The 27226-nt window shown below is 42.2% G+C and overlaps 1 protein-coding gene across 1 annotated transcript in view; it reads left to right on the top strand.

Moving 5' to 3' along the window:
- The first annotated feature begins 1459 nt into the window (after nucleotides 1–1459).
- Nucleotides 1460–27226, top strand: part of ESRRG (estrogen related receptor gamma) — a 588258-nt gene continuing 562491 nt past the window's right edge. The window contains exon 1 of the mRNA XM_079934775.1: nucleotides 1460–1578. The gene's annotated coding sequence lies outside the window, so the exon portion shown is untranslated. The remainder of the gene's footprint in view (nucleotides 1579–27226) is intronic.

The following is a 27226-nucleotide window of genomic DNA, read 5'->3' as shown; positions in this document are numbered from 1 at the left end:
TTCTACCAATCAGCTTTGTTTTTCAGATAGGATACTCTCCTCCATGCTTTATGTTTTGCAACCTTAGCTTCTGCTGTCATCTTTTAGGAATTTGAATCAGTGACTTTACCGATACATGATGGTGACCAAGGTCAACAAGAGGCTTGGGGAAAAAAAATTCCTAAGCCTGTTCTACTACTCCAAATGGGGAATTAGCGATAAAGAAGGGCAATGTATTTGCCAGACCTCGTGCTAGATATTTATTTTTCAGTAATGCATACATAGTGATTGATATACACAATATTATGATTAATAGATGCTACAGAAAACATACCAAACAATGTACAAAGGACACAAACTAGGTACGACGAAAAGACATGCTCTCTGCTTTACCTGTCATGTAGCCACACCATCTAAAATACATTCTCATGTTTGCAGAAATAAATATTAAGGATTAATTTTGAGAACTTCCCTACCGATTCCCAAGAACCTAATTATAGAAATGACAAATACAGTGAATGACCAGCAATATCTTTGTATTAAAAAAAAAAGTTTTCTTGCTATTGTAGAAGAGTTCAAATAAAGCTAGTTATCCTCTCTGCCCTTTTAAACTACCCTTGTGGGTCAGATGCCTGCCCCCCCCCCCCAATTCCCGGATGTGTCCAGAAAGCCCCTCTTATAGGGGCTTGGCCTTTTCTGTCTCTCTCTCTTTTTCTTCCCTGCCCCCTCCCCATTTTTAAAGGGCTTTAAAGAACATCTCTGGGAGACAAAAATAGCTCCAGTTGTGAGAGGCCTACACACTGGGAATGCAACTGAGAGATGCAAGTCAGCAAGTGCGAGCCGACAACAGGAGTGTCTGGCCCTGGGTGGATGCTCCTCGCTGTATGGGTGCCGCTTCTCTGCCTGGGCCTGGTGGGTAGAAGGGAAAATGGTTTTTCAGGGGTGGGCGGTGGGTCGGGTAGGTTTGGGGTCCGGCCTTGTTAGGAATTGAAACCCCAGCATTCGGGGCCGAGGGGGCTCTTCCTTCCCCTCCCCCCGGGTTTTAAAAAACGTCTTTTGCCCAGCCGGGGATTGGCGACGGTCAAAAGGGAGCCGTTGGCACTGAATGTCACCCTGAAGGTAAAATGAAAGACAAAAGATGAACGCATGCTTGCTTTCCGTTCGGCAGCGGCGGCTGCAGCGGCAGTAGCAACAGCAGGATTTAAAGGGGAAAAAAAACCCCACAAAAAACCCCACACGCACAGACACACATAAATACACACCCAGAGGCGTCAATTATGCCAACGCAATATTGCAATCAAATCATGACAGTGCCGGGAATTTTTTTTTTTTTTTTGCGGGGGGGAAATCTAGATATTTATTTTGCAAAAGGGAGAGAGAGAAAGGCATGCAAACAGAAACGTGCACATACCACGTAACCACCCGAGGAGAACCTGGCAGCCTCTCTCTTCTTCTGCCAAGTTATCATTGAGAAAACAGACAGGCATCATGACGTCCTGGGTCACAGGGAGTGCGGACCGACGCTACCAAGAGCAAAGGGAGGCGCCCGGGCGCTCCGGCTAGCGGCGGGCGCCCCTCGGCCCCTGGCCGCCCGGCTCGGTGAGTGCACAGCCGCGCGGGACGCGGACCCCGGGGGCCAGGCCGGCCCTGCACCCGCGGGGGCCCAGCGGGGGGCCGTGCCCTTGGTCCCGGCGAGCCGGCAGGCACCCCCTCGCCCGCCCGAGGTCGCGGGAGCCCAGTTAAAGGAGGCGTGTGTAAGATGTGCAATGTTCCTGCATGGGGGTTTTGTAGACTTTCCCAGCCAAAGCGACCGGCTTCGGCTTCTTTAAAATCCCCGACGACTCACCTGCTTAACCTGCTGCAGTTCTGACCCTGCCAAGGTAACTGGTCCAAATCCTTATCATCAACATCTGGAGACAGACATTTGCATCTGGGGCATCCTTGATTTGCAGTCCTGGTGGAAATCTCTATTGCTTCCCGCCCCCCCCCCCCCACCCCGCCTTCCCCCCTTCACTTGTTTAGAGTCTCTTGGAGGAAAAAAAAAAAAAAGCAACCCTCCCTCCATCACACAACCATAAGTCCTATCCCGCTGTTGTAGACTCGCCTTACCATGACTGCAAAACTGTCAGCGCGTGTTCTAGGGACACTGACCAATTTTCATTTCCATGAGATTTGTTCTTTAAAACACCTCTCCCATCCCCCTTCCTGGATAGAGACTTCAGGGCTTGGGAAAGTGGCAAAGAGTGAGGGCAGAGTTAGGGCGCTGGGACTGGGATGGGTGCGGGGCGGGGGGAGTCCTCCGGTCTCAGGGGGCGAGGGGATCCGGGGAAGGGGTCGTTGGGGAGAGGGTGGTGTCAGGAGTTGAGGACCGCTGTCGTGGGCTGGCCAATCCTTCTGGTGCTTGCTGCTGCCGTAGTCCTAGGTGTCTCCTGCCTGTCCTCTACGCCTCATTCCCTGTCTCCCCAACCCGTTCACCTTCCGTGGGAGTCTCTGAAGTTACGCGGAGGTCACCCGACCGTCGTGTCATTTTAAGTATTTCAAACCACCTACCTACCCCCTTCCACCCCTCAAGTCTGTCCGATGCATGTCGGATAGACCCTCCCCCCCCCCCATGCTTGGTGAAGGGAGGTTCTCAGAGAGAGAAAGACACAGAAGGCAAAGCTCTCTCCTCCCATTCTCTTCCCTTCTGGCAACCTTTTCCTAGCTGCACCCCTCCCCCATTCAGAATCTTAATGAACAATTCTGGAAAAGTCCGGAAGGGCCTGGAGAAACCCCTCGCATGCCTCACTGCTGTGGAATGATTATGTCTGTGTTTATTTCTTGTGCTTGCTTGGGTTATGTTGTGAATTGCCACATGGGTTGCTTAAGCTAGGGAGGCTCGTTTGCTGTGTGTTGGTATTGTAGTACCAGGACCAGTGGCCACACAAAAAGACAGGCAGACACAGAAAGCACAGGATTTTTCTACTCTAAACCAGAGGGCAGTGTTGAAAATAACACCTTCTCTCTCTCGATTTAAAAAAAAAAAAAAAAGAAAAGAAAAGAAAAAAGAGAAAAAAAGAAATTCTCAGCATGTGGGTTAAGTGCAGCTGTTAGGTCCACATATGACTTCCTACTCTTTTCAAAACACTCCTGCATAATACTTTAAGTCAAGAGCAAGAGACCTGGGGATGTTTTGAAGTGTTGCGAGCAGCTGAATGACTTGGTTTAGTTTTGAAGAGAGACTCTCTTTTGTTTCTCACGCTGCCCAAAGACCAGATAGGGGAGTGTGTTTGGAAAATGCCCAAATTCAGAAGCAGCAGGCGACAGAAAAGAGGAAGAAATGTTCTCCCAGGGAAGGCAGGGGATGGGATTGGGGAGTGGGGGAGAGGTGTCAGGGTTTGTTTGTTTGTTTTTTTTTTCCTGTCCAGTAGATTTGATGTTATCAAAATGAGTTAACAAACCTGAGAAAACAGTGTTCTGTCCTTGTGGGCAAGAGAGGGAAATTTGAACAGTTCTCAAATCTGAGCTGAGGAAGGTACTTGAAAACATGGATGGAGATGGAGTCATGTGGTAGAGTTTCTTTTCCTTCAAATACAAAAAGAGTTGAATATATCATGATACAGGCCTATGTGATCTTTCAGATATAGATTTGTCTGTCAAGCATGGCTTTGTTGTTTTTACTAAAACAATTCTCATAACTCTTTCAACTCATGTTATAGAGAATTAGAAGTTTTTATACTGAGAATGGTATCATATAACGCATAGAACTATCCGTTGACTGGGGAGATGGATGTAGATAAAAGATCATTTCTTTTCTTTAATAAATCAAAATAGCATTGAAATCTTTGTGCATGATGTATACGGAAACCTGCTGGTCTTTTTAAAGGGGAGATTGCCAAGGGAGCAAAGAGACCTTCTGATGGGTGGTGCTTTAACAACAGAGAGCAGATCAATCCATTTGGTTTCCATGTCTGTGCCACTCAATTTATTCTGTACAATTTTTCCAGAAATTAAAAGGTTACCAAGAGAGTTCCACGTTCCCAGCTCCAACTGAGCACCACTTATTACTGCAACAGGATTTCAATATTAAGTGATCTGGAAGATATTTCATCTCTCATTTTGAGTTCTGAATTTGAATCAGCATGAGAATGGCAGGGCAGCAAGATGAGGTATAACTAACCTCGTTGGCAGGCAGTGGAAGGGCTGGGAGGGAAAGTGTTGCTGAGAAAACTAACTGGGGCTGTTCTCAGCAACCTTGTTTACAGGGACATTTCAGAAGCAGCTAGAATTTTCACAAGAGCCTGCCAGAGGTAATGGGCTTATGTTTGAAATTGATCCTAAGTGTGTCTTTTTTTTTCTCCTTCACGGACTTGCTATGTACCTTAGCTGAACACTCAAGGCAAAACTTTCGTTAGGCCCCAATGACATTTGCTAATATAGACAAATCCCTGGATTACTGTGTCACAGGAAAGGAGGTTATTTATGAGGTTCTCCTTTGTTTGCAGATGTGTCCATGCAAGTAGCTTTAGCCCTGTTTTATTTGTTTATTTTTCAACAGCAGGCATGCTTGACTGTGTTCAATGCAAAACAAATCACATCCGAGGGAGTTAAAGTATGCCTTGCAGGTTGATCTATAAATTGGTTTCAATTAGACACTGGAGATCTCATTATCCCAGTGAGGGGAATTTATGACATAAAGTAGGAATTTTGTATTTGTTTCAAAATTGTTGGAAAACTGTGGGAACAGAAGGATTTTGAGGGAAATGCCAAAAACCACGTTAATGAAGAAAAACAATGTTGAGATACTTTTGAATAATAGATAGGCTATGTGATGGTCAACCACAAGATAACATTCTTACACAGTATCTTTATGGCTTTAAATTGGCTGCATTGTCAACTAAGCCTACTCCTCTATTAAGCCATTATACTTTTCAATTATTTAACATTTCTGGCCAACCTATCTTCTGTGGTCTTTTTCTGTACACATCAGAAACGATGTGTACAGTAGTAATGGCTGGCTGCTAGTGCGGGGACTTTGCAGTGGAGAAAGGTTTAATTTTAACTTCTTGGGACAAATACTACAAAGAATGCACAGAGGAAAAAGAAAAGTTATGGAAATAGACGGAGCCCTGTGCGATGGAGAGAGCTACAGCCTGGAAACGTACCTAATACAATTTGAGTTAGTCTCACTAAGAAAGCTTGACAGTATCTGCCTTCTAGGTACTGTGCGTTTGGAAACACTGTATCTCCATTTAAATGAAGATCTGTTTCCTCCAGGGAGCAGTTGGTGAATCCTTCCGTGGAACCACTGGTATGAGGAAACCAACTGCAAATTTTTCCTTGAACAACAGAATCTGTCGTTGCGAAGAAACGATGACTGAGTTTCATAGTACTGTGATTTTTTGAAATTCACTGAAAATATCTCTATAAAGTCAAAATAACGTACCTCTTGTGCCAACAAAGAAATTTTCTCTTGTCACTTTTTAAAAGCTGTGAAATAATTCTGCTTTGCAATTTAGTTTTAAGGTTAGCATTGCCATTCCAGTAGAGTAAGCGGGCCTTAGGAATCAGAGGAGGGAATTACATAGGCGTTCTATGTACTTCTTATGCTCTCAGGTTAGCAGATGGGGGCAGGTGCTGTAGGAAAGTTGAAGGATCTTTCTCTGGAACCGTCTTCTTTTGATTATTTTGAACCTGATTTGTAAGAGTATTTTGTTTTGGAACCAGTGGTAGTGGTAGTGGTAGTGGTGGCCAAAAAGTGGTAGTGGTAGTGGTGGCCAAAAAGGAGAGCCGGATCCTGTGAGGCCTTCTTTTGAGAGATGATTGCAGAAAGTAATTCAGTCTTTTGAAATAGAATGTAGACACACAACCTAATGATTTGGGATCTTCAGAGTCAGGTAACTGGGAATATCTTTGCAAATCATTAAATAAAAATTCTCTAAGTAGACATTGTGATGATGCTAAGACCCTGTGTGTCTTTATCACATAGCTAGGACAGTTTTCTTTTCCTTGGCAATTACATGCCATTCATTTACTCAACCCTGAATGATTTCTAATTGTGAAGGCCCACTCCTCCCTTAGCTGACTTGCTGCATCGTATTGGGTGTAAATCCCACCTCCCACTCTCCCTCTGATATGTCCACCATGTACAGATATTTTATAATGTATTTATACATTATGCTCGATAATTCCTGTGGTTGTGAAGAAGAATCATTGATAGTTTTAAATCAGGCCTCTGTTTATACTTCTATTACGAAAGATGCTTTGTTCATGGAAACAAAGGAATGATCATAGTTACCGCAAAAGAGGGTTAAATGTGTTTAGAATTCCTGTGGTAAAATGCAAGACCCTGGAGAATCAAAGCTATTTTATTTACTTAGGGACACTTATAGCTGTTTCAGGTGACCCGTCTGCTAAAATAAATAACCTGGATAGGACCCTTTAAAGGATGCTAATTAATGAATGCGCTTGTTTTATTTTCCTTACACAAATGAATTTTTGTTTTTAACTTGGAAAATATGCATATCTGACACAGTGACCTTTTACTGTTTGGAAGATTCAAATTCAGAATGCTAGCTTCATATGAAGCACAGCAAAACTTTTGTACTCCTAGTCTGATACATATGTGGTAGGATAAACAGTGTTTCCAGATATCTGTGTTACCAGAGTGACCCATTTCAATTTGATCTCACTCTAAGATATATTAGATTAATAAGGCTGATTTTATGACCAATATCATATTCACAAATACTTGTTTTCATTAGCACAATTATCGATCGTGAGGTAAATTTCCATATATGTTAAATACTAACAACAGAAATAACTAACATTTGTATAGTGTGTTACAGTTTATAACCATACGTTATCTATAAGCTGTTCTTTGGAAGAATACCTATTGCATTTTCTTACTCAAGAAGGCAATCAGGTAAACATAATATGAAAATAGATTCTTTTACCAGAGTTTTCTTTCTCTTTCCTTTCCTTTCTCCCTTCCTCTTTCCCTCCTCTTCCTTCCTTTTTTCTTTTTTCCTTTCTTAATGGAGAAAAACCTAATGATGCTTTTTTTTTTTTAGTGGGGCATGTATAATTGCTTATGACACATTTCTATTAAAAAAGGAGCTGTAACAAGCAATCCAACAGGATGTTTAGAATCTGTCTTCTGCCTACCAGTGTTCTTGAGGAAAATGTAAGGTTGCTGAAATCATTTCATGCCCTGTATGTTTTCAAACATAAATCAGGAAAATTGTTAGCGAGTTATAGCTCTTCTTAGAGACTGTGGCTATAGTGCTCTAGTAAACACAGGCTATATATTTTTCCAAGTTATTACGTGTGGAGAGAAATCCAAAGTTGGCTATTTAGATGAACAGTTTAATTCAGTTATTAGAAATCCATGTTCTATTTAGGGTGAACATTTATTTTCCAAAGGTTGAAACAATGGGACATAATACCGGAGGGCCCTTTGGATCCATCAAAGTTAGAAATTTGTGTTCTTTAGCTAATGTGTACATTACTGAACATCGATCTTCAGCTCAGGGACAGTCAAAATGGTCCTGAGCAGAGTTTATACTATGATCCGGTTGCCCTCTTCATCCGAGAACCGTGACCCTTTGTTTCTTTCTTTCTTTCTTTTTTTTTTTTTTTTTGCGATACGCGGGCCTCTCACTGTTGTGGCCTCTCCCGTTGCGGAGCACAGGCTCCGGACGCGCAGGCTCAGCAGCCATGGCTCACGGGCCCAGCCGCTCCGCGGCATGTGGGATCCTCCCGGACCGGGGCACGAACCCGTGTCCCCTGCATCGGCAGGCGGACTCTCAACCACTGCGCCACCAGGGAAGCCCTGTTTTTTTATTTCTGAAATGAAGGGATATGACTTGATGGGCTCCAGTGATTCTGAATTAAGTGATTGATTAATAATGAATAAACCAATTAATCATACTCCTGTTTATTTCTATTCTATAAGCTAATTATTTACATAAGTATGGCCTTATGCCATGACTGGAGATATTAGTGTGTAGAGTAGTAACTAAGCTCTGGTTCAGGGGTTTGAAATGAAAGCCTCATGAAATTTAGCCACTCAAGTTTACACTGAAATTTTTCATTTATAGACTAATTATTAGATATATACTTTTTTTTTTCACAGAAAATAATCTTAAATGCAGATGATTTTTCTAGGCTAAACCATAAAAGCTTATGTTACTTACTGAGGTGAATTATTGTATATCGTTGAGAAAAAAATGTGAAAAACAGTTCTGTTATGAAACAAGTGATAAACATAACAGAAAAGCCATAAAACTGATGATAGTTTATCATTTATCTAAATTCTGGAGGGTTGATGTTTAAGAGAATACACATATAAATGGAAGTTAAAAAGATAGGTGGAAACTATTGCAGAGTATCTGAAAGGGATTTTTTTTTTAAATATTTTATGCAAGGGATTTTTAGAAACTTCCAGGATTTTTAGAGACTGGCTGCAAAGTATTTCTTTCCCTGGGCATAGTGTAACATTAACAGTACTCCTAAGTTCCTCACCTGTAATAAGATTTGTTTTTTGACAACCAGTATTGAAAAGTGAGAGAGTGAGAAAAAACGGAGAGAAAAAATTATGCTCTGAAGTGATTGGTCAAGATGTGAGAGAAGAAAAGATGGAAGGTGGTTGAAGGTAGACAAGAGGCATATGGGGGTATGTGGTGTGTGTGTGTGTGTGTGTGTGTGTGTGTGTGTGTGTATGAATGAGATAGAGAGAGAGAGAGAGAGAGAGAGAGAGAGAGAGAGAGAGAGATGGATGGCTTGGTCTGCATTAACTGATCAGTAGGTTGGGAAACCAAAAGGCCAAAGAGGGAAGCTAAGGCATGCATATTCTTCCTGAAGAGAAAGTACAGTATGTGAGTTATGTGGAGAAACGTTGGAATTAGAGTTTGTGCATCCATTTTGAAATATTTGCTGGGCCACTCATTGCCTGTTTTGATCTTGTGAAATTATTAAGTTCTCTGAATTTGTCTTATCGGTAAACGTGTAAATAAGAAAAGCATGTGCTTCCAAGATGGTTGTGAGAGTTGAGTGAGACTCATGTGTATAAAAGTGCTTGGAAGTTCTACCTAGTTTTAGGTGGTGAGGAAAAGTCATTGGGTCAAGCGGTTCTCCGTGCTGACCAGGTGTGACAAAGGCTTAGGCCAATTCGTTTCGCTCCAGAGAGGTCTTTGGTAGGCATGTTTCTTGTCCATTGTGGCCCAAGAACTGTGGTGGGTTCATTACATATTCTTTTATTTAGGGAGGAAGCAGGAAGTAGTATGCAGCTGGCCGGTTGAAAAGAGCGGGCCTGATAATTCTAATGTATGCTATGCCAGTGCACAGGAACATATTTCCTTGCTTTACAGTTGGCCACAGCTTGTCTAATACACAAGTGAATGACTTTGGAAACAAAAGCAATGTATCCAATAATTGTTTTCTTTGTCTCGAACATTGCCTGTCATTCCCACTTTTGCCAGGACGCTGATATTCATCTAAACTTCCTGGATTTTTGTTAAGGCTGAAGGAATCATGGTTTGGCAGTAAATACTAATTAATACTAATATAAATTCCATTTAAAAAAAGATTTCCAGGCTATAACAGAACTGATTAATGCAATACATCAGCTGAACTCCAAATTCTAAATTCTATACAGATCTCTCAAGAATATTTTTATTTTTATGTAGGGTTCACTGATAAACGTTTAGCCAATTCTTCCATCAGAAATGGCCTACACTTCAAAGCCTGAAGTGAAGCAGTAGATCAAGAAGTATTCAAGAAATTTGGGCTGTTTGTTTAGACAATATATCTTTAAAAAGCAGATTCAAAAATCTGCTTGGACTTTACCTGAGATTGGTCCTGTGCTCTGCTCTAATTCACAAGATAATGATCAACAGAATTCTATACTTTGTGATCTGTCAAACCTAGAAACTGAAGTGAACCTAGAAATCAAGAGATGTCTTGGGATCAAGTTGGAATCTAAAAGTAAATATTCAGTGGCTCTTACCAAAATTCTTTAGTCCTCAACATATAGAATATATGCTAACCAAATGGAGAAAACAATATTTGGGTGATTTAGTTATGAGTCAGTGTTAAAAACTTTGATATGTGTGTAATTATTTGAAAGTAACTGAAAACCTAGCATGAACTCTGGAAGGCCACAAATAACCTCCAAACCACTCTTTGTTGAGAAGCTGTAGCTTCTTATGAGATTGATCATAGAGAGTAAAATGGACCCAGCTTGAGTTTCTTTTACATTTAGGAAAATTTATTAAACACATAATGTGTTTAGCATCAGGTTAGGTCTGGTAGAGAATACAAAGTAATTTTAAGATACAGTTCCTCTCTTTAAGGGAATTACACTATCTTTAGGGGAATATAATAACACACATTAAACTATTAAGATAACAGTCCAATATAGCATGGTGCAGAAAATGAAGCTATGTGACAGAGTCATATGTATTGCGACAGAATCAGAGCTTGGGTTGAGGTTCAGGCTATCATTTACTGGCTGTGTGACTCTCACCTCTTTAAGCCATAGTTTTACCATTTACAAATTGGGCATAGTTTCATCTGTCTCCTAGGATTGTCACCAGAATCAAATGAGACCAAGTATTTGAAAGTGTTTTGTGCTTTATGATAGAGATTACACAAATTCCAGGAGGGGGGGAGGAAGGACACTGATAGCATTGCACTTGAGAGTAGGGGCCATGTCTCAGCTGACCTTGTACCCCCGAGTCTGGCACTGGGCATGGTTCTGAGAGGGGGCTCAGTAAATGTTGGCAAATGCGTGCGTGTCAGGCACTGGGGACAGCCCTTGACCTATGTTATTCTTTAAATCTTCCCAGTAATCTTGTATGGTAGATATATATTGTCTCCATTTCACAAATGAGAAAACAGAAGTTCAGAGATTTTAAGCAACTCCAATCTCATGTAGGTAGAAGGTAGTAGGGTCATGTTAGGAAGCTATCATTACACTACAGGGTCGGAAATTATCATTACGCCCGAACCTTAGTGTGGGCAAAATGAAAAGCAAAGGCCTTGGATAACTTACCAGTTGCCCAGGCAGCTCATGGGCCAGCTTTCAGAGAAGTAGGAGAACACTTCCCGGTGCTGCCTGACACATTTAACGTGGCCTTTTGTTGAACTGTCAGTCCTGATTTCTACCCTTTGAAGTAAGGTGCAAAATCGTGAGAAAATACCATATAATATACCATTACCTAGGCTTGTCATTGGGACAGAAGGGAGAGGAGGGGCAGTGAGGCACACACAGATGCTGAAGTGGTTAACCAGTGACTTGGATTAAGTTTTCTCCAGCAACCCGCACCAAGTCCCCGAACCCCCTCTGTCTCGTACAGTCTCTTAACTTTCCCTCTCAGAGTCGGCAAGGTCTAGAATTTCCATTCTCCTCCATGATCAGGTGGTAAAGAAGGTGATGCCAATACCAAACAGCATATTCACGTTCTGCATGGCTTGCCTGCCCCTAACATCCCACCAGCCTTATTCTATCAGTAGGTTCTACTGGAGTGAAATTTTACAGTTGTGCCTAGTTTAGAATCAACAGTAATAAGATGGCCCCCAACCAAACAGGAATTTGAAAACTCCAGCCTCTGAATTTGCAAACAGAATAGAGAACTAGGTACCCCCGTCCCCAATCCTATGTTATGTTTTCCTCTGTTTATTTGTGAGCAATGTCCAGGGAGCCTGAAATACTCAACACAGGATTAGTAGTAACCCACTGTGGATCTGAAGGTTTGTATAAGAAATTGAGGGGAATGCATTTTAAAAATTGGGATTCATTTTTAAAAATTCTGTGAAAATACAGTACATAGGAGGTCAGGACAGCAGAGATTAGGGACTATATTTAAGGTAAGTCCAGAGAATGCCTTGCACTGTTAGCAGAGTCCAGCCAGTAACAGTGTTTAGTTTCCCAGGAACTGCGCTAATATAGTCGAGATGAAACCTGGGGTGGGATGGGAGGGGCGATGCTTTCCATGCTCCTCCCCGATCTGTGGTAAGTCTGCTGGGTTGAACTGTGTGAAGTTGTCAAAGGTGGCTCTGCTCTCCAGCCCTTGGCACGAGCTCCGCTGAAATGTGATGCCATTGGTTTTCAGTAAAGGTTCCTTTCTGCAGGGCTGCAAACACAGATCAGCTGCTACTGTGTATACACAACCAGGGAGCAGATCAACCAGCACATTTAAAGCAGCCTTTTTAACCCCGAGACTTTCCAAGACCTCCTCTCCACGCAGGAACTTTCCTTCTCTGTTGTCAGATTGAGCACCGTGCTCTTGTCATCAGATCCGAGCTAGGCTCCCTGCTGCACAGTAGAGAGGCTTCCTTAAGACATTTGTCCTTGAAACTGCACCAAACTCTTGGAAGAACCCAGAACGTGTAAGTATGTATGATTTAGGCAGCGAGAGGACAGGGCAGAGCTGCAATCAACCATTATACAATATCCGATTAGCAGGGCAAGAGGGATTTTTCCGACGTTTTGTTACATTCATTTTCAATTCGTTCTGAGAAAACAAATCAATTCTAGCTTCTGATACAGTGACTTTGCAGTAGATGGGGTTGTATGTAATATGTTAGCTTTAACTATTTGCTGTTCTCATTTAGCATGGAGATGTGACTTGTGGGATGGTGATGGTGGGCATTAAACTATAAAACTTCTAAATTTTGATTAGGAATGATAATTGCTGGGCATGTCCATCTTGAGAAACAAGTTTGCTTTGGGGAATGTTTTTAAAAGAATTAACCACCTAAATTCACGGACAGTAGAATGAATTTGGACCGTTCTCGCTCTCAATAAAACATATTAGTTTGCAGTTTTCATTTACTCATAGAGAGCATTCCGCTGAGGTTTTGTCTTAATTGAATCCTACCCAGTGCTGTCTGTGTGATGTTTTACTGGCTTGTGTATATCTGTTTAAGTTACTTTGCTAGATTGCAGTCTGGTTAAACCTGTGTTTAGGCACTCTCTCGAGCCTAAGAACAACCAGTGAAAGAAATGCTCACAGAATTTGGGAGGGGGTGGGTGGGTTTGTTTTAAAGGGTGGTCGTGTTACCCTTGAAAGCTGTTCAGCTGCACAACGTGAATGGCTGTCAGATGGAGACCACAGACTGAATACTCTGAGGCTCTAAGTCAGATGTCAGCTTGTCCACTTCCATAACTCCAGCCAATAAAAGCTCGTGCCCCTTTGCTATCAATTTTTAATATGTACCAATACTTAGGTTTATAAGATTAATTTCTCTCAGATTAGGCTGATTGATAGCTGGACTGTGGTTTCTTAAGAGCTGGTTCCCTGAAACCCACAGCAGAGCTGCATTCCATTTAACTAGTGGATGTAAAAACGGGTAACCATGGATTCAGCCACCACTCACTGCCAGTGCAATGACTTGTTGTAAACAATACAAATGAGCCAGGAGAGCAGAGGCAACCAGACATGAAATGATTTTAATAGAAATTACGGTAAAAGGTCATGTGATGTGGTATCAGCTTCTGTTCAGTTTTAAAGGGAAAGTCTGTCTTTTCTCCCCCACCTCGCCTATTCCCAACCCACCCAAGTAGATGTCTCCACAGACTTGGCAGGTCCCATGCTCTGCTTCCGTGGAGAAGGGTGGCCAGGGTAATTCTGGGCAAAGTGTGGTGACTGGTGGATTTTCACGGTAAGTACCTTCCTTTTTAGAAACCAGAAGGACATCTGCGTCTTCCTGGGCTTCCTTCATGGAAGGTCACGCTAATTGCGTTCTAGAAGTCCTCAAGCTTTGATGTAAGAGGAATAGGTCATTTTGTTCCTTAGCCTTTACGGGATGCAACTGTCTTTTCTCTGCCTTCTGAAGCCTCTGGATTATTTCGTAACCTCGGTGTTTCTGAAAACTCTTATTGGCTTTAGAAGCAACTCCTGCAATATGGTAATGAGCACATGCAGATACCGGGAGAAGTGCTGTGTCTAACCTCTAGGTTTGCATCCACGCAGACCTTTGCTGAGTTCTACAAGGACGAGCTCTTACCATACGATTTGCATTTCTCTGGTAGAAATGGTTTCCGTGCGTGAAAATGACTGAAGTGTTCATAAACGTGCCTTCAACCAAGAAACATTAGCACACTGTACCTGTGTCAAGTGCTACCCTCACGGCTTGTTTGGTACTGATCCCAGCTGTGCTTAGTCAAAGGAAATGAAAGAAGAAACTCTAGTCTTCAGAGTCTGGGAGAAAAAGGGGCGCTTAGAAGCCAGATTTGGAGGGTGGTCCCGAGTTGGTACCTAGTGTGCATGAGTGAAGGGGCTCAGAGTCACTGTCGCAGACAGCCCCAGGCACCTTGAGCAAAGGTCTGTCTCTATATGTGTTGTGTGTCAAGGTGAAACAGACCTGAGCTGGTCTCTTGAGCCATACCACCTTCTGCGCACAGATGGTCGAAATCATCGTATCATCTTGGAACAAAAGATCATGCTGTGTTTATATTTTACGTCCTTTTACCATGCAGGTACTTCTGAATAGATGCGTGATTGTACACATATAGATGTCATACTGAATAAAAGAACTTGGGGCGTTTATTTTTCTATTAATACCTTCACTACGATAGACCCCATCGGCACATGAAAAAAGCATGGGGGTTGTAATTTAGAAGCTCAGTAAGATATCAGAGCATCAGCCTTCTCTATATACACTCAGGAGTTTTACCTAGTGGACTCTTTGTTTATACCTGTGAGTGTTAACATAGTACTTCTATTTAAGCTTTTTTTTTTTTTAATGAGTTTTTTAAGATGTTGGAGTGCCTCATCACATGCTTAGACTGAAGAATTCTTCAAAATGTTTTAGTTGTCTGTGGTCGCATGGGTTGTTAGCTATTCTAATATTAGCTTTGCTTATCAAAAAGAAACAAAAGAAGAAACTGTAGTCATTCATGTTGGGGGCCAGGGAGGAGCAATTTGAAGCTGACAGGGGAACACCAAGTCCAGGTGAGGTTTTGGGTAAATGATAATAAAATACATTATTTTTACTTTTCCCAGCCTTGATTCTCCACGTTGAAGAACAGGAATAAAGTATCAACTACAAGGTGGTTAGAAGCACAGACGGTGGAGTCAGACATGGGTTAGAGTCTTTGCTCTGGACCTCGTTATGCTTAAGATTTTGAGCAAAGTGACCGTCTCTCTGAGCTGCCACCTTGTCATCTGTAGATTGAGGAGGGTAATGCACACCAACGGGCGGGTGAAAGGGTTAACTGAGCTAATGCATAGAAAGTATTACTATTTCCCACCACGTCTGGCATATAGTAAGTGCTTCATAAGCTGTTCCTAGTTTCATTATTATTTTTGACCGAGGAAACATTTGGGGAAGTAGAATCCTGCTCTAAATGCTGGGTCAGAAAAAGACAATATTCACATCATGGGTTGGTCCTGTTCTGGTGACGGTTGTACATGCAGTAACTGGTCATCACTTGGGAGATGGTGATTTAGTTTGTAGCCTAGTGTAGTGTTTTTATATAACATTTGCTAAAAGCCTAAAGTAGTATCTTTTTGCCATGTATTTTTTCATTTTCATGCAAGTTATGCAGGAAAACCAATTAATTTTTTTGTATTTATGATTTCTGGTAACTATGGCTATTGCGGTAACATGCACATTTTATCTATGATCCTATTGCTAGAGTTGAGAGCAGAAAAACACCTAGAGGTATAAGATATTCATCATTACATCAATCCTACAAGCTTAAAACTAGTGGTAGGGCTTCCCTGGTGGCTCAGTGGTTGAGGGTCCGCCTGCCGGTGCGGGGGACGCGGGTTCGTGCCCCGGTCCAGGGGGATCCCACGTGCCGTGGAGCGGCTGGGCCCGTGGGCCATAGCCGCTGGGCCTGCGCGTCCAGAGCCTGTGCTCCGCAACAGGAGAGGCCACAGCAGTGACAGGCCCGCGTACCGCAAAAAAAAAAAAAAAAAAGAAAAAGAAAAAACTAGTGGTAACTAGTTCTCAATGATAATCATATCTACTAAAGAGCAGTAATAATTAACAGGCTAGCTAATTAGACGCTACCAACGAGACATTTGTTTTTTAAAAAATTTTACTGAAGTATAGTTACTTACCATGGTGTGTTAATTTCTGCATATAGCAAAGAGATTCAGTTATAACATACATATTCTTTTCCATTACGGTTTATCATATTCTTTCCATTATGGTTTTTTCATATTCTTTTCCATTATGATTTATCTTGAGAGGATTGTCTACATGTTTACTGTGTCCTTTGACCTTCCTGAAATCTAAGGTTCTGATTCTCTCCTTCCTTTCTCTCTCCCTTCCCTCCCTCTTTCCTTCCTTCCCTCCCTCCTTCCTTCCTTCTCTCCTGCCCTCCTTTTATCTCTTGTATATTCTCTCAACTCTATAGCATTTACTTTTTCGTTGTGAATCAGAAGGGTTCAGGGAACAGAAAAAGAGGGAGAGGAGACCCACAGTCTTTTTATGTTAGTCCTGGTTTTATAAATGGAAACTTTAAGAAGAGTCAGAAAAATCTGTTTTTCTTTCTCCCGCTATTGAACTGGAGAAGCACATCTGAAGTGACCTGCAGACTCCAGGGAAGCCTCGTTCGGTAGCTATTTGTTGATTCATTGATTAAACGGCATGGAGAGAAGGGGCATGGGGTACGGAGATCCCCTTAGTAGTGAGAGCTTTGAAACCCCAGGCTGCAATGTGCAGTAGGTTGGTTTCTCTGTGACCTTCCAACAACTAATCTCCTTTAAGATCGGAATCAAAGCAGTTAAGGGATTTTGTCAGATGGGTTTTGCCTACAGTTGGGGTTTTGGCAGTTGTGTGTCGAAGGCAATACATTCTTCACAGGGATATGAATTTTTTTTTTTTTTTTTCCAGAAAGGAATGAAGACAAGGTGCCAGCAGGAATCTCTAGAGAGGGGCTCTTGTTTATCCATGGTAGTGTTCAGGCCGGGACAGCTGCAAGGTGGATGACTTTCTCACACTTCCCAGCCAACTTTCTCTTTAACCACCCTTGTCTGATGGTCTGGTCAACAAGTGCACTCATGCAGCGGGCCCCTCTCTGTAATCTTCTCTTCAAAGGGCAGAGAGAAAGCCTGAGATTAGAATCCGATATCATATGAGTGAGGATGGGTGTCTGGTATCTATTTTGGGGAGATCAGAGAGTGTAGAATTAGAGCTGGAAACTGTTCATTTTAAATGGATGAATGGGGACTTCCCTGGCTGTCCAGTGGTTAGGGCTCCACACTTCCACTGCTGAGGGTGCGGGTTCGATCCCTGGTTGGGGAACTAAGATCCCACATGTTGCATGTGGTGTGACCAAAAAAAAATAATAATTAGGTGGATGAATGACTTGTCCAAAGTCACACAACTTATGAGTTGTACAACCAGGGCTAGAACTTGGGGTGTCTGACTCCCAGGATGGCACTCTTTTGACGGCTCCTGGCTTTCAGTGAATAGACTACAAAGGGGACAGTTTATATCACATTGGGAAGAAAAATTCCGGTTTAGGGAATAGTAAGACTATCTTAAAGAGATTGCTCAAAAGAGTCATATAGGTCTCGTTCTAACCCTGAAGCCATAATTTAGAAGCTCTGTGAGCCTTGGGAAAGATACCAAGCCATCTGAGCTGTGGTTTTCCTCACTGTAAAATTAAGATCAAAATAATTAATCAGTGGTGATAACTAAGCAATAAAAATAATGCTTATAGTTTAGGTTTGTTGTGTGGATTAAATAAGATTACATGTGGAAAGTACCTAAGCTTATGCTTGACACAAGATAGATATCAGTAAATATTATCGTCATTCTTTGTTTTTTCAAGGTTGGTGGTGGAGTCTTCGTGTAGGGTAGAATTACGAGGAAAGGCTTTTAAGAAGGCATCTGGAATAGAGTAGCTCAATGGTTTTCAACCTTTTTCTTCTGCTTTAACACACACAGAGAAATGTACGTGAAGAATTACTGCGTGCCTGGCATAGATGATCAATAAATAATAACACGATGGTGGTGATGATCATGGTGGTGGTGGTGATGACAGATGCTGATCGGTGAGGTGTACATACCACAGATGAGCCCAGGACTATACACGAGTCCCCACAGCTTTAGTCTGGATTGCACGGCTTTCTTTCCCACACTAGAGAGGAAGTCCAAATGTGGGTGAGTAAGAGTTGGTGCCATTAGAAGTGCATCTACACTCATTTAAATTAGAAAGAAAATCATCGGCAGACGTTAGTACTTTGTTACTGGTAACAAATTACTGGCAAAATACCAGTTGGCCTAGAAGATGCCGTCTTTCCTGGAGAAACATGATTTTGAAAGGTGCTTTACATCCCAGACCTGGAACTATTGAATACATGGGTTTGAATTCTGGTTCAACCACTCACGAGCTGTGATGACCTACGGAAGTAACTGAACCACTCTTAATCTCTATTCCCTCATCTTTAATTGGAGTCATAGTGGTACCCACCTCTTACTGTTGTTGTGAGGATTAAACGAGTTAACACATGAAAAGTACTAAGAAAAATGTCTGGCACACAGTAAGTGTTAGCAATTATTTTTTTTAATATTATTTATTTTTGGCTGTGTTGGGTCTTCATTGCTGTGTGCGGGCTTTCTCTAGTTGTGGCGAGCGGGGGCTACTCTTCATTGCGGTGCACGGGCTTCTCATTGCGGTGGCTTCTCTTGTTGCGGAGCACGAGCTCTAGGCGCACAGGCTTCAGTAGTTGTGGCACGCTGGCTCAGTAGTTGTTGCTCGCGGGCTCTCTAGAGCGCAGGCTCAGTAGTTGTGGCGCACGGGCTTAGTTGCTCCGCGGCGTGTGGGATCTTCCAGGACCAGGGATGGAACCCGTGTCCCCTGCGTTGGCAGGCGGATTCTTAACCACTGCATCACCAGGGAACCCCTAGTGTTAGCAATTTTTAGACGTTTTTGTCTCCAAGCTATCTGATGGGGCAGCGTCCTACCTTGAGAATTTTTCCCTCTGAAAATTGTCATTTTTAATGTTAACCATGGTATCATTAATACATAAAACTGTGTTTTAGTTTTCACACAGTACAAGCTGCCTTTATCGTGTACTTAACCGTTGAAAAAGGCATTATGTCATGTGTTTTAAATGGTATCTTAACTGATTTAATTTTCTCATTATTCTTACGAAATAGTTACCTCCATCTTACAAATGAGAAAATAGAGCCTATAAGAGGTGATAGAACTTGCCCAGCTAGTGAGTGACAGAGAAAAGCCTCCAGTTTAAAATCTTCTTTACGTATCTCCCCGACACTGCTCACTAAGTTGGAGACAGTTTGCAGCGGTTGTGGGAAAAGTGTATTTTCTGGAATGACAGAGACCCAAGAATCATGAAATGGCTTTCTTCTAGGACATTCAGAAGACTCAAACTAGAAACAGGGAAGATGATCACAGTAAAAGGCAATTTAATTTATTTACTCGATAATCAGAAAAATCTGGAAATATACTTTAATTTGATTTTTAAGGACAGGAAGAGATAAGAGAAAGAGGTGGAAAAGGATAATGAATAATGAGGAGGAGAAAGAAAAGGAGAAAGAGGAGAGTGAAAGAGAGAGAGAGACAGACACACAGTGGCATAAGTACATGCCTGTCATTTAACAGTCAAGCAGTCATGGAGGTAGATGGTCTGGAATCACCTTCCTCATTTTAGACCTTCTTTTGTCCAAAACGGCACAACCAGCAATAATGGATTGAGGATTTACACTATGGTATTTTGCCTTTAAATCCGGTGCATTTTTCTGCTACATTTTGCTGCCTTTTGAGGCATAAAGATTCATACAATGATATAGACTCATAAAGAGAGAGAAGTATAGGTACACTGACACGGAGACAAATAATATTAGAACTGTCTTTTAGCTTTTATAGACATTAACGTGGAGATTTTCTCAAGTCCTCTTGTGGTTCTGCAACTATAGACATAAGTTAGATTAATCTATGTTCAGAAGACTAGGTGTTTAAAAGTGTTATTAGATATTTAATGCTTTTTATTTAAAATTCGTTTTTACTTCTCTTATTGAATGGATTTTCAAAAAAAAAAAAACTTGTGAGCTATGTCAGTCACCTTTTATTCCCAATTTTACAGATGAAGAAAATGAGTTATGCAGAGGTTAAATTATTTCCCTAAGACCATAGTAGTTGATAACAGATATGAAAGTCATTCTCTGGTTTTTGACCCTCCAGAAAAAGACTTTTCTCTTTCCTGTGATGATCTCTTCTAATTGGTATGGTTATCGCTTAATCAACTTCTAAGAACTTGGGGACACATGGATGGAAAAGTCACACCTGTGTACATATGAGGGCCTTTCTTGGAAACGGAAGGAGACGTTGATCCTTTCATGCAGGTTTTGCTCTTGTCTTCAAATCTGGAATACCATCAACTGGTCTTTAAGGAATGATGTACGGGCTATAGTTTACAACGTTCTTTTCTTCCCTAGAATCCAGGCTGGGCACTGGAGAGAATCCTGTGCCTTCTTGCACTTTAGCCTCCTGGGGTCCACCAGATGCTATGGTGTCTTCCCCAGAGAGTTGCCTGCTGCTCCCATGATATGTCCGACTGGCACTCTGTTTGTAAAGCGGATGGGGTTCCCTTCCAAGAGGTACTTCCTGCTCTGCATGTTTGTTTTGAAGATTTGGGTTTTGGTAAGTACAGGGGACCAGGATAAAAGGGAGGTACCAGACTGTTGTGTGAGAAATGAGAGGCAGTCCAAGACAGAGTGAAAAGAGGGAAAAGGGAAATCTTTGTAATTTCCAAGGTTAAGGTCAAGGTCAGACCACCTTCTAAATCAGTTTGAGCAGAATCTCTAAAGTTAGGCCAAAGTTAGTTGGGTAAAAACCCCAGGGTCCTTCTTGGGGAAAAAAATCGTAACTGCCCAATTACCCTTTTTCGGTGTTTAAATGATGGAGGTGGAGAGGAAGGATTATAAGCGGTAAAAGGGGTGGCTTTTGACCTTTTGCCTTAGAAGGTCATGGAACCATACGACCAGCTTTGAGAAAAGCTGCTTGAGAATACCTGTGCTTGTTGATAAACAATTGTTTTCTTACCGTGTCCACTGAAATAACATACAGAATGACTCCCTCTAGATTTAAGTATTTCTTCTAATAATACATGATATTTGTGTAGTGAAAGTTTATGATGTCACAAATTATCATTTCCCTTTTATAGCTGAGTTAACCTAGCAAGATTAAGTGGCTTCTTGAGATTAACACAGCTTGTTAAAAAGAGAGCAGGAGACTCAAAATTGAGTCTTCTGACATCTAGATCTGGATCGCTCCTACCTCTTAGAGAATCCAGTCTTGGAAGAGGGTTGGTGTGGGGTAGGACTGACAACATTAGTGGGAAGGACATTAGGAAGAGGAAAAATCAGTCCTGAAAATATTAGAAGAAACAACTCGTGATGTCTTTTTTTTTTTATTTTGGTGGGTGTGGTACATATGGCTTCAGGATGGTGCAAAGATTCTGATTTTGTCCTCAAAAGAAGACGAAGGCCAGGGGGCAGGAAAAGGGAAGTCACCCTGGGTGGCTCATAAAGGATGCAGGTGACTTCTCCCCCACCCCACCCCAGTCCCCAGACTTTCCTATCTTAGGTCAGGTAGTTGAGTGGAAATACACTCCCTGCTTCTCAGAAGATGGAATTGAGGCATCTCTAAGCAAAAGAGAAATGACCTTGTACATGCAGACTTAGTTGTCCCACCCACTTTACCATGTCATAGGACCATAATCCCTGTCAGTAATATCGTCTTCAATGTGAAGGGACAACTAAATGAGATCCAGGATGTGGGTGGACGGTGCAACCTTCCTTCATCAGAGCAATTAATAACCAGAGGATAAAACTGCGTTGGCCTGATACTCTGTTAAAATATGGGTGTCATTTTTTTTTTTCCCTTTGGAATGAAACCTTGTAAGTCATGTGTATATTAGAAGGTGAAAAGAAAAGTGAGTCCTCTCTCATACGAGCTCTATTTTACTGACATCAGGTAAATAAGATCCTAACCCAGTTCTGGATAATAGGGTGAATTTCTTGGTTTGGCTTAATTCTGAGACTATGACAGGGAAGTTGTGTATTTTATAATGGCTCTGAAATCTTCAAGTTGATCCGGCATTACTCAGCATTTGACCATAGATTCCTGGTAGGAAGTCCATTCAAGCCATTGCTAATGCTTCAAAAGTCCTGTATGTTACCGGCAGAGTAAAGACACTGGTGTCCTATAGATGCCGACTTTTTGCCTTCAAATCATTTTTAACCAGAAGCAGCTACCCGCTAATCTTTCAGCATTACTTTTAGAAGGTCAAACTCCTATCACCATATGGACAACAGATATTTTCAGCTGAAGGATGCATGCTTAAAATCAAAATGTTGTTTGTACGCTAGAGGTTTGCTCTCTATTTCTCTCCATTGGATTATTTAATAATCAAGTTAATTTTGGTAAAGCTTCACTTTCATACTCCTAGAAATTAGAAGAAAATATTGCTTCCATTCATTTGCTATGTTACACAGACACAGTACATGGCAAAGGTAAAAGATAAAAGATCAATTCTTATGGATCTCAGAGTTTCAAGCTTTTAAGGCTGTGTTATAGAAATTTTGTAATTATTGTGGGTAATCTTGCAGAAAATTAAATGTTGAGTTTGCATATGTGAAGAAGTTTGTACTGTTTTGCTCACCATAGTTTGTTAGTGCTAAGTATCTCACTGTCCCCGTCAGGCTTTGGGTTTCACTTCACTGCTAGTAAAATGCTATTTGTGGCATGAGTGAAATCCCCGGCAGGGGCACACCATCTTACGTTTGAGGCATATTTTAGAGAACTTGCGTCTGTAGTTTACTTGTCTGTTTCTAAATGGCTCTAGACCAGCAGTTCTCAGCTAGGGGCAGTTTTGCCCCCAAAGGACAATGTTTGAAGACATTTTTGATTATTACAACTGGGAAGAGGGTGCTATGGGCACGGAGTGAGTAGACACCAGGGATGCTGCTAAACTATTCAGTGCACAGGGAAGCTCCCTACACAACAAGGAATTATCCAACCTCAAACGTCAACACTATTGAGATTGAGAAGACTTGCTCTTCCAAAATTTGAAAGGTAGGGGAGAAAGTGGGTTGCTTCAAAATTTCAGATCTTTTTTTAAATGGACGATTTCACGATTCGAATTTTCCCCATGGGACGTAGAATAAAGATGAAAAATCCAAACAAGTCCTATGCTTGCTTTAAAAATATTTGGAATGTAATATATGCCTTGTGGCTATTGAACTACGTATAACAGCCACCGTCGTGACAATATCAATGGCTATGACTCGTACAGAGCTTGCTGTGTACCAGGTACTGTCCAGAGCATCTTCCCATTTACTGATTCAGCTCATCCTCAATGCAGCTCTACCAAGGAGGTATCATGACTGTGCCCTTCAGTACTCAGACACATCCGTGCTCTAGTCTGTAGGAATAAGGTGAGCTCCTGGAAGGAATTGTAAGGAGCAGAGCAGTGGCGGCACTGACAACAATACGTTTGGGAAGAGGAAGGCTTTATTGTTCTAAATACCCCTGGTTGCTCAAGCTTTTATTCTATGGGGCCGTTATTGCCAAAATGCTTCTCTCAGAAGCTAGGATGGTCATCGTAAAGCAGGTTTATATTTGCTTCTAGAGGGAGAGAACGAAAAACGTTCTATAACTCTCTGCTTGCCAGTTCTGTACTCGGTTCCATGCCTGTCTGTCTTTTCCTCTCCAGTAACCATTCTCAGCTGAACTGGTCTTCCGGTTGTGTGTAACTGACAGGAAGTGAGTATCCCTTGCAGCTCAGCCTTGTAAATTATGAAGTGGTCACTCATACTTGTGGCCGTATGAGCTTCTCTGGCTTTCTCTGTCTTATCTCCAGAGTTTGTAGTGGGGATATGAGCTCTCCCTTTAAAATTTCATCATCGGGGTGGGTTTGATCCACTTAAAACCTCATGTTTCAAAGAAAACTATGTACAATGTCTCTAGGCAAGCCTCACGGTAGATTCTCCAAGAACACATTTAACCATGGAATCTTCCCTAGAAATGCCACCTCAAAAGTCATATTCCCAGTGGGGATTTCTGGGGGAATTGGGAAGTTAGCTAGATTTGCTGCTTTCACACCTTCTGAGGGTTCTGAGTCCAGGGAATAAGTTCGTCATAGCTACACATCTTACCTTTGCCAAACTGGCCTATTGTATTAAACCTCAGTTGCCATAGAAAACCGGAAAGGAACACATCGCAAATAACTAGAAATATATCAGTATTCTGAGCAGCAGTATTTATGGGGCACTAATGGATATCCTAGGCTATTTATCTTTCTAGTAGCAGTTGAAACACCTCTGTCTTTTTCTTACCGTAAAAGGCCTTCCTGTTAAGCAGAGAGTCCCCAAGCCTGGTACTAGAGTTGGGGAAAAGTGGCATTCTAGTACTTGATTTCTTCCGAATGCAGTAGGGATATATTCAAGTTTGGAGAGTCTGCAGAGAGACCGGCATAATCGGGGTGGGGTAGAAAGTCGGATAGAAAAGAGGCCCAGTTCTCATGGTCTTTATCCCTTTCTGTTTCAAAGGATAGTCACCATTCATTTGTTCATAGTGGGCTTCTCTGTGCTTAAAGACTGATTTTTTTTTTTTTTTTTTTGCGGTACGCGGGCCTCTCACTGTTGTGGCCTCTCCCATTGCGGAGCACAGGCTCCGGACGCGCAGGCTCAGCGGCCATGGCTCACGGGCCCAGCCGCTCCGCGGCATGTGGGATCTTCCCGGACCGGGGCACGAATCCGTGTCCCCTGCATCGGCAGGAGGACTCTCAACCACTGCACCACCAGGGAAGCCCTAAAGACTGATTCTTATGTGCAACTCATAGTTTATTTTGTTCAAGTTCCAATAAAATGTATAAGGAATGCCCATGCTTTGGAGAACTTCTAATACTATCCGCATGTTACCATCAGTCTTTTTTCAAGCTCCTGGCCACTCTTGTTTTCTGTGGAGGGAAGGCCTGGAATGCTACTGTTACTGGGGTTATAATGTACGTATTGCTGTACGTACTTCTGGAGTCTTAAGAAACTGGACTCATTCACTACTTAGCTTTCTAAAATATCTGAGGTCTACAAAGTTAGACTCAACCTCTGTACTCACTAAAATGCAGATTCCATGCCTCTAGCCCCATGTTTTAAATAGGAATCTCTAGAGGGTGGGCTCCAGTAACATGTATTTTTAGAAACACCTCATGGGATTCCGATACACTTCAGAGTTTGGGGAGCGCGGGGTTTGCCAACATCCTTTCCCCCTCTGTGATATCCTTTCCCTGCCGCAGCAGTAGAGAGAAATCTAGAGAATTTTAACTCTTCTAGTTGAAGGTTCTTCTCACTTTGAAGGAGCCTGTCTTTGAACGTAGTAACTCACTCCCCCAGTTTATAAGCAGCCCTTTTTATGGTTGGCCCTATGGTGGTTGGGTAACCTAAATGATGTGATAATGAGGGTGGACCAAAGGTCACAAGATTGTTAACATGTGTGAGGAGGTTGTAGGCTTAGCCTCTCAGGTGAGGGAAAGGTTAACGCATCAACTGTACCAACACTTCAAAGCATGGAGCTGGTTTGCTGCGCTAACTTAATTATCTGTGCTATTGATATCTTTGACGAACATATCTGTACGCCAGATACCGTTACTTCACAGGAGGAGAGAGCAGGAGATGGCTGTTCCGTTGCCAACTTCCTAAAATGCTTTTGAGAGTCAGCTGGGTTGCTTAGTCCTTTCTTGCTCTTGGATTAAATATAAAAATAACTATGTAAAGCATATCAACCCTCTTTTCCCTGTCTGCGGAAACGGCACTCTCCTAGGCTTTTTCTAGAACCCATTAGAGAAGGAGGAAGAGAGGCAGGGTAACAACATGTGAGACCCCAGAGCCCCACATCAGATACTCCTCCAGAATGGATGCCGCTGTTAGATCTCGGCTGAGGAAGGGAAGAGGGGGTTGCACAGGTGTCTGGCTGGTCCAGGGCTGATTAAGCAGCGGGAGCCTGTCCTGATTCTCACCACCCTTCTTTCCTTCTCTCTGTAACCATGTTAGTTTCATTGACGTAGCCGTCAGAAGCCCAGAAGGGAAAGAAGTACAACCCAAACCAGATGACGTTTTCATTTCTAAGCCATAAGAGTGTTGGATGTCAAGCAACATTTGAAACTATAAACCAAAAGGAAGGACTTGTCTCTACCTGGTTTTTGCTGCTGCAAACCAGCCTCAGCTCTGTTACCACAAAAACAGTAGCACTGGTTTGCAAACAGCTTTCCAAAGAGAAGGACTTCAACCTCTGACACTCCCCTTTGATGGTAGCTCTCGAGGACAGATTTTTCCCTGCTAGGTGTTGCTTTCATTTTTTACCTCCTTACAAGGAGCATTTTTGGGTTCGTGTCCTGAGTGATGGAGTGATGGGCTTATTTTGGAGCGGCCGGATCTGTTGACCTTTCTGCCACGGGTGTGATCTGAAATGTAAAGAAAGCAGATGACTCAACCTTCTCACTGCCCTGAAATGAAATACGGTGCCCTGTGCTCTGCCACCAAAAGGTGGCTTGCCGTTGAAAAGCTAGGATGTTTCCTAGGCAGAGACCAGGGCAGACATGTTTAGCGTCACATTTTTTTTTTTCACTCTTGTAAAAGTCTCTCACACAGGATGCCCCAGCTTTCAAAACATGGTTATTTTCATGATAAAAATGCTGGGGAGAGAGTGCCGGAGCATCATGAAAAACCAGCTGCGGCACCCTGAGTGATGTTCCAAATATTAATACAAAAAGAATTAATTCACACTCCGGGGGTGTCTCGGGAATCCATTTTAAGTTGCCCCTTAAACTTGGGCTTGAGGTTTTCCCCCGTGACCGCCCATGTTCAAAAATGTTTGCTAAACAAGGCAGTGCTGGGCTGTCCTCGATCTATAAATTCACTCAAACTAATTCATTAACTAACCCTTGATTTTAACTAGAAGCGAGCAGAGGTTAAAAAGTAAATGGTTGTTTCATGTTCTTGTTTAGCAGTGAGGTTGTTACCAATGTCATACCTGGCATATCACTCTTATTTTGGGGAAAGAACAAAGGTGAAGTAGTTATCATTAGTGGGTTCTTTAATGACGTGATTTCTTAGTTCATTAAGGATTAGGTTTCAAAATATATCTGATTTGTAGATTCATTGAAGAGAATGCTGATTCCTTGTATCTTGCATTCAATTTACTCTGGGGCTAAAGTAAGACTTTCCGTTTCTTTCTAGTTCTCCCAGCCTTTCTTTGTATTCCTGCACAGTGAATTTAATA

Source organism: Stenella coeruleoalba, assembly GCF_951394435.1.
Source record: "Stenella coeruleoalba genome assembly, chromosome: 1".
NCBI classification, from domain to species: domain Eukaryota; kingdom Metazoa; phylum Chordata; class Mammalia; order Artiodactyla; family Delphinidae; genus Stenella; species Stenella coeruleoalba.
Note: the sequence above shows the minus strand (reverse complement) of the source record. Positions and strands in the feature narration are given on the sequence as shown.